The sequence below is a fragment of the Myotis myotis genome, unplaced genomic scaffold (assembly GCF_014108235.1).
Source record: "Myotis myotis isolate mMyoMyo1 unplaced genomic scaffold, mMyoMyo1.p scaffold_m19_p_9, whole genome shotgun sequence".
Classification (NCBI taxonomy): Eukaryota; Metazoa; Chordata; class Mammalia; order Chiroptera; family Vespertilionidae; genus Myotis; species Myotis myotis.
The window spans coordinates 29,911,619-29,916,916 of NW_023416401.1; the positions used below are offsets into that span (position 1 = coordinate 29,911,619).

General features: G+C 43.0%; 1 pseudogene; it reads right to left on the minus strand.

The window, feature by feature from the left end:
* Positions 1-2,225: 2,225 nt before the first annotated feature.
* LOC118663654 lies at positions 2,226-2,629 on the minus strand (annotated as a pseudogene).
* Positions 2,630-5,298: the final 2,669 nt, after the last annotated feature.

Here is a 5,298-nt window from a genome sequence, read left to right on the forward strand (position 1 = left end):
CTGAGTTGAGCGTCTGCCCCCTGGTGGTCAGTGCGTGTCATAGCGACCGGTCATTCTGCCATTCTGTTGATTTGCATATTAGCCTTTTATTATATAGGATAGGGGTCCAAGCTCTTTAAATAACTGAAATATTTTGTTTTGAAAACAAATTATTTGATTGGGGGTGGGCAGTGGTGAGGAAAGGTGGGCGGGTCATGCCACATCACTGCCATTATGATGCCTCCTGATTTAAGACCCTGCTAGTTATTTCCCCTGCACCATGCAAGAGCCCAAGATCCTCCAGCACACCAAGTGGCTGGCCCGAGCCAAGGTGCGGTGACCACCGTGGGCACGGGGATGGTGGCCAGGCTCAGTCTGGGGCTGCTGCTTCTGGTGCTGTTTCTACCCACGCAGATTCATTCAGACGTTCCTTTGCACAGCACACCAGAACCTCCTGAACCCACAAAGATATCCAAATGTGCCTTGCCGTTCGCAGCCAGTCTCCTTGCGGTCTTGCTTGCCCTTCTACATCTCTACCTTTAAGAGACTCGGGCCAAAAAATACCTACAGTTCACCAACCCATATTCTACAGCTCCATCCATATGGCATCTTGAAGTACAATGTGACAAGGAAAAACAGGTCTTCATCAAATCTGCTAATTACTAATCTACCAATGCAGAAAATATTGAGAATCTCACATTGGGCTGGTTTAAAGAATATCTGCAGGTCTGACTATGCAATCCCTGCCCCCGTGTAGTCTCCTTCCACAGTGTCCCAGCACAACTCCTGACGCTTCCTCTGAAACTCTCTGCGAGCGTCCTACCACCTCACTAATGGGTTCTTGCACTCAGGGTCTGTGAGTGCTTGACAAAGTCAGAAGTGGCTTTATTTTAAAAGTAAGCATGGTCAGTCAATGAGGCAGGACCGAGAGAATGCCACTTTGGCAAATACATGATAGAGTAATACGCGCGGCCTTTCCTGTTCTCTCCCTCTGGAGTCACAAGCCGCCACGCCGTGAACATCCCTGCGGAGAGGTCCATGTGATGAGGCCCCTGGGAGTGAGTGGGGGCAGAGGCTTCGGCCCGCACAGACCTTGCCACGACTGCGACCCCAGGCGAGAGCTTGGCCAGGATCTTGTGTGTGACCTGCGCCAGAGCAACCCAGCTAAGCTGCTCCTGCGTTACTGAAACCTCAAAAGAACTGTTGTTTTAAGTGGCCAAGTTTTGGAATAACTTGTTGTGCAGCAAGAGATAACTAACATAATCTAAGCTTCATTTGTATTTTATAGATGAAAACATTTTATGCAGCGTCCATACATCATTTTGTGCTTCTTCATTTATTCCTTCTCATTACAATGTTTTGGGTTTTGTTTGTTTTTTTCACTAGAAACAGTCCTTGAAAAAGAAAGGAAAAATATAAGTTAAGTGTGTGGCATGAATATTTTTAGATCCATTAAACATTTTTTCCTTACCCCCTGAGGAGGTTTAGGAACAAGGAGAGTATACGAGGGGAATTTTGATGACTTCTGAGGTGTGACTGAGGGGTTTCCATCCTGGCCTATACTTATTTGAAATTCTGTGAAATCTATTATTTAGCAGCATTGCTGTGTGCTTACTTTTCTCATAAGACTTCATTCACAGTGTTTGATTCTCCAGCTCCCTTCTTCATACCCTCTGGCGTGGTTAAATATTGAACTGAACTTGAACTAGAGAAAGTAAAAATTCATAGCTAGTCTTCCTATATAACATTCTTGTTAGAATCCTTGATGAAGTTTTCTTTTCATTAAAGAAAACTCGCGGCCCACAGTTCCTTTCAAGGTGCACGAATTCATGCACTGGGCCCCTAGTAGTGTATATTAGGTATTTTCTGGACTCAAAAAACATTGCCCGATTTTGAGCTTCCAACCCTTGAGGTGTTCTCACAGTGGCTAACAGCCCTGATTCCTGACAAAACCCTGCGACTCCTGAGACAGCAAGTGAGAGAGGTTAGCAACCGTGACGATGCCAAGCACACACTTTTTGGCACTGCGCTCTACCCATCTGAGTTCTTTGGCCCCGTGTTTCCCAAGTCAGTTCTAATGGCACCTAATGCAACAAAAACCAGGGACATGACCTGCTATACCCCGCCTGTTTTCAGGCGTGGCTTACAAGTATGTACCTTGCTGCAATATTGTTTTTTGGTTTTTTTTCCAAGATGGCAGAATGTTATGATTTTAGTAACACAAATACAACGTGTACAGAATCTGTCTATTCATTTTCTTCGCTGTGCAGCCTGGCATTGGGATTGGTGACTCTGATGGCCAGCTGGGCTGCTCTTTCCACAACGGCTTCGCGGTTCTTTGAGGAGACGCTGTGAGCAATCTCAGCACAGTGAGATCTGTTACTCATCGGCACTTCAAGCTCCTTGACGTTATGGACCAGGAACTTCCAAAAGCCACTGGGCAGCATGTGCTTTGTTTTCTTGTTGCTCCCATAACCAATGTTGGGCATCAAGGTCTGGCCCTTGACTCTTCGACGCACCCTATTGTCAGTGCCTCTGGGTTACTGCCAGTTCCGCTTAATGTTGACATATCGGTCTGACTGGTGCCGGATGGACTTCTTGGTCCTCTTTTGACCATCTTGGGTTTCACCAGGGGTCTGAGGGCAGCCATGATGCCGAGTAGGAGATGGCTGCCACCTCCGCAGGCCGCGCCGAGGAAGAGAGGGGCTGCAATATTGTTTTGAGAGATTTGCTTTTAAAGTTCTCTGAGACAGGATTTGTTTTCTTTTGATGATTTGTACACTAAGTCAATAATACCAATAATCAGTCTATTTATTAAAGGTGTGCTCCACTCAAGGTCTTTACCAAGTTTTCCTAAAAACCCAATAAAAGATACTGAAGGGCCACAGGAATGTTTGCTTTGATGAATGACTTGTGGAATCCAGATGGTGACTCTAAAATCACAACTTTCAAATACCTACATTTATTAAATAACACACTTCCCAGGTTTCCTAGTAATCCATATTTCAAAAAAAATAATGTTACTTATATGCTTTGTAACATTATTTTGAACTAGGACTTCGGTTACTGTCCCCACTTTTCATTCTTTCTTATTGGTTTATCCCAACAGTTATTGCCCACACATTATTTCCACGAAAGCCGCTGCTGCTTTTTCGTCCATTGTAGATGTTTCCCTTCACTGTGACAGCTTTCAGGCAAATTTGGAGTAACTTCATTTTACAGGACCCCTCAAAGCACAGACACCACTCTACGGAGACCACAAATCCCCTCACTGTTATTGAGTTAATTGCTGACTGTTTACTGTCCTGCACCCACCTAAGTAAAAGAAGTATGTTTTGGCAGTATGTCTATCATTTTACTTTATTATTATTATTATTATTATTATTATTATTATTATTAGTTAAGGTATTACAAATGTGTCCTCATCCCCCCCATTAACCCCCCAACCTCCCCCCCCCCCCACACACACACCCATGCTCCCATCCCCCTGTTGTCCATGCCCATTGGTTTGGCTTATATACATGTATACAAGTCCTTCGGTTGATCTCTTCCCCTTACCCCCGCCCTCCCCTACTTTCCTTCTGGGGATTGATAGCCTGATCGCTGTTTCTCAGTCTTTGGGTCTGTCCCTGTTCATCAGTCTCTGTTGTTCTCTATAATCCACAAATGAGTGAGATCATGTGGTCTTTATCTTTCTCATGTTACTTTTTATCCAAGCCCAGAGGTTCCCCCGCAACCCGCTTTTCTTCCTCCCGCCTCCTAATCTATCGCCAGTGGAGTTCATGTAACCCACTTACTTCTCCTCCTTTGATTATAAAGTATAAAACAAGGTTCAAGACTGCCATTCTCCGGAGCATTATTCCAATACGGTGAGGTCCTGCTTCCTGGCAACTGGCGAAAGTTTGGCTCAAATAGACTCACAATAATTCTTTACAGGTTTGATTTTTTTTTTAATGTTAACATAGTATCCCTAACGTAAAACTTACATGCTAATATTTTGAGAATTCAGGCCAACCACAGAAACCAAAAATTTCATGATACCACAAACTAATGATAACTATTAGTAGTTTCATATTAATATATCAATTTCGATTTTCTTCTCTGAAGTTAAATGTTTTTGAAAACACGTATTAATAGCAAAAGAAAAATAAATTCATATCAAAAGTTTCATTTGTAATAAAATGTTGTCTTAGTGCTTAGACCCCTTGTCCCCTTCTCATGCCTTGCAGATAAATACTGTGTTGTTACAAAGCCTCCTGAATCCTCACTTGACAGTTTGCTTTGCTTTAACTCTCCCTCCTCTGTGAAATTAAAAAATCATCTCCTCCAAACACCATCCAATGCTTCTATCTCCCTAACAACATCCTTACCAACTGGCTATCTGACTTAAAAATAGAGTGTTTTCTAAATAGTTTGAAGTTGAATCATGATTTGCTTATAGTCTGTTCATTTGGCTAAACCCAAGATTAGCCAAATGTAGCCTAGATTTTATCAGGTTGAGTCCTTCTCTGTTTATTTTAGGATGAATTGGGAAATGAGAAAAGCTTTAAATAGCCACAAGGAAGAAGCATAGCCCTTAGGTGTTAGCAGCCCAGGGCAATTTTCTGGAGGCCTAAGCTACTTAGAATTCCCAGGCTTGTCCACCCACATTGCATATCCCAGTTATACAATCTTTTGCAGTCCATTTGACCAGTGTTTGTATCATTTTCTCTCACCTACAATAAATAGCTGTTCATTTTTTTAGCCATGGCCTAAATAATACTCATAGTAAGTTAATAATTATGAAAACTTATTCCAAAGATTATCCTTATCTGGATTACATTCAAGCCGCAGCACAAGGCTGAAAGTTGAGTACAAGGATTCTCCACATTCTACAGATGAGAACCTGAAGCTCAGAGGTGTGGGAGCCCTGACCACAGGATGTGAGCACTCACACCTTCCCCACGCACACTGCCTCCCTGGGGACTGCGGAAGCACAACGCTGGGGGAAAGCAAGTCAGTCACTGAGTATGGTTTCTGTTCCAAGTGGCCCAAGGGCAAACCAAAATGTTTTTATTTTATTTATCAATTCTGAGAGTGAGAGAGAGAGAGAGAGAGAGAGAGAGATTTGTTGTTCTACCTTTTCAAAATCCATTGGTTGACTCTTGTATGTGCCTTGACCAGGGATCAAACCCATAACTGTGGTATATCAGGACAAAGCTCTAACCAACTGAGCTACTCAGCCAGGGCAAAAAACAAAATGTATTTACCACCTCAAATTACAGGCTAATTACATCTCTTTTGCACACATTTTAGCTTTTCTCATACCCCCTAAAAGCC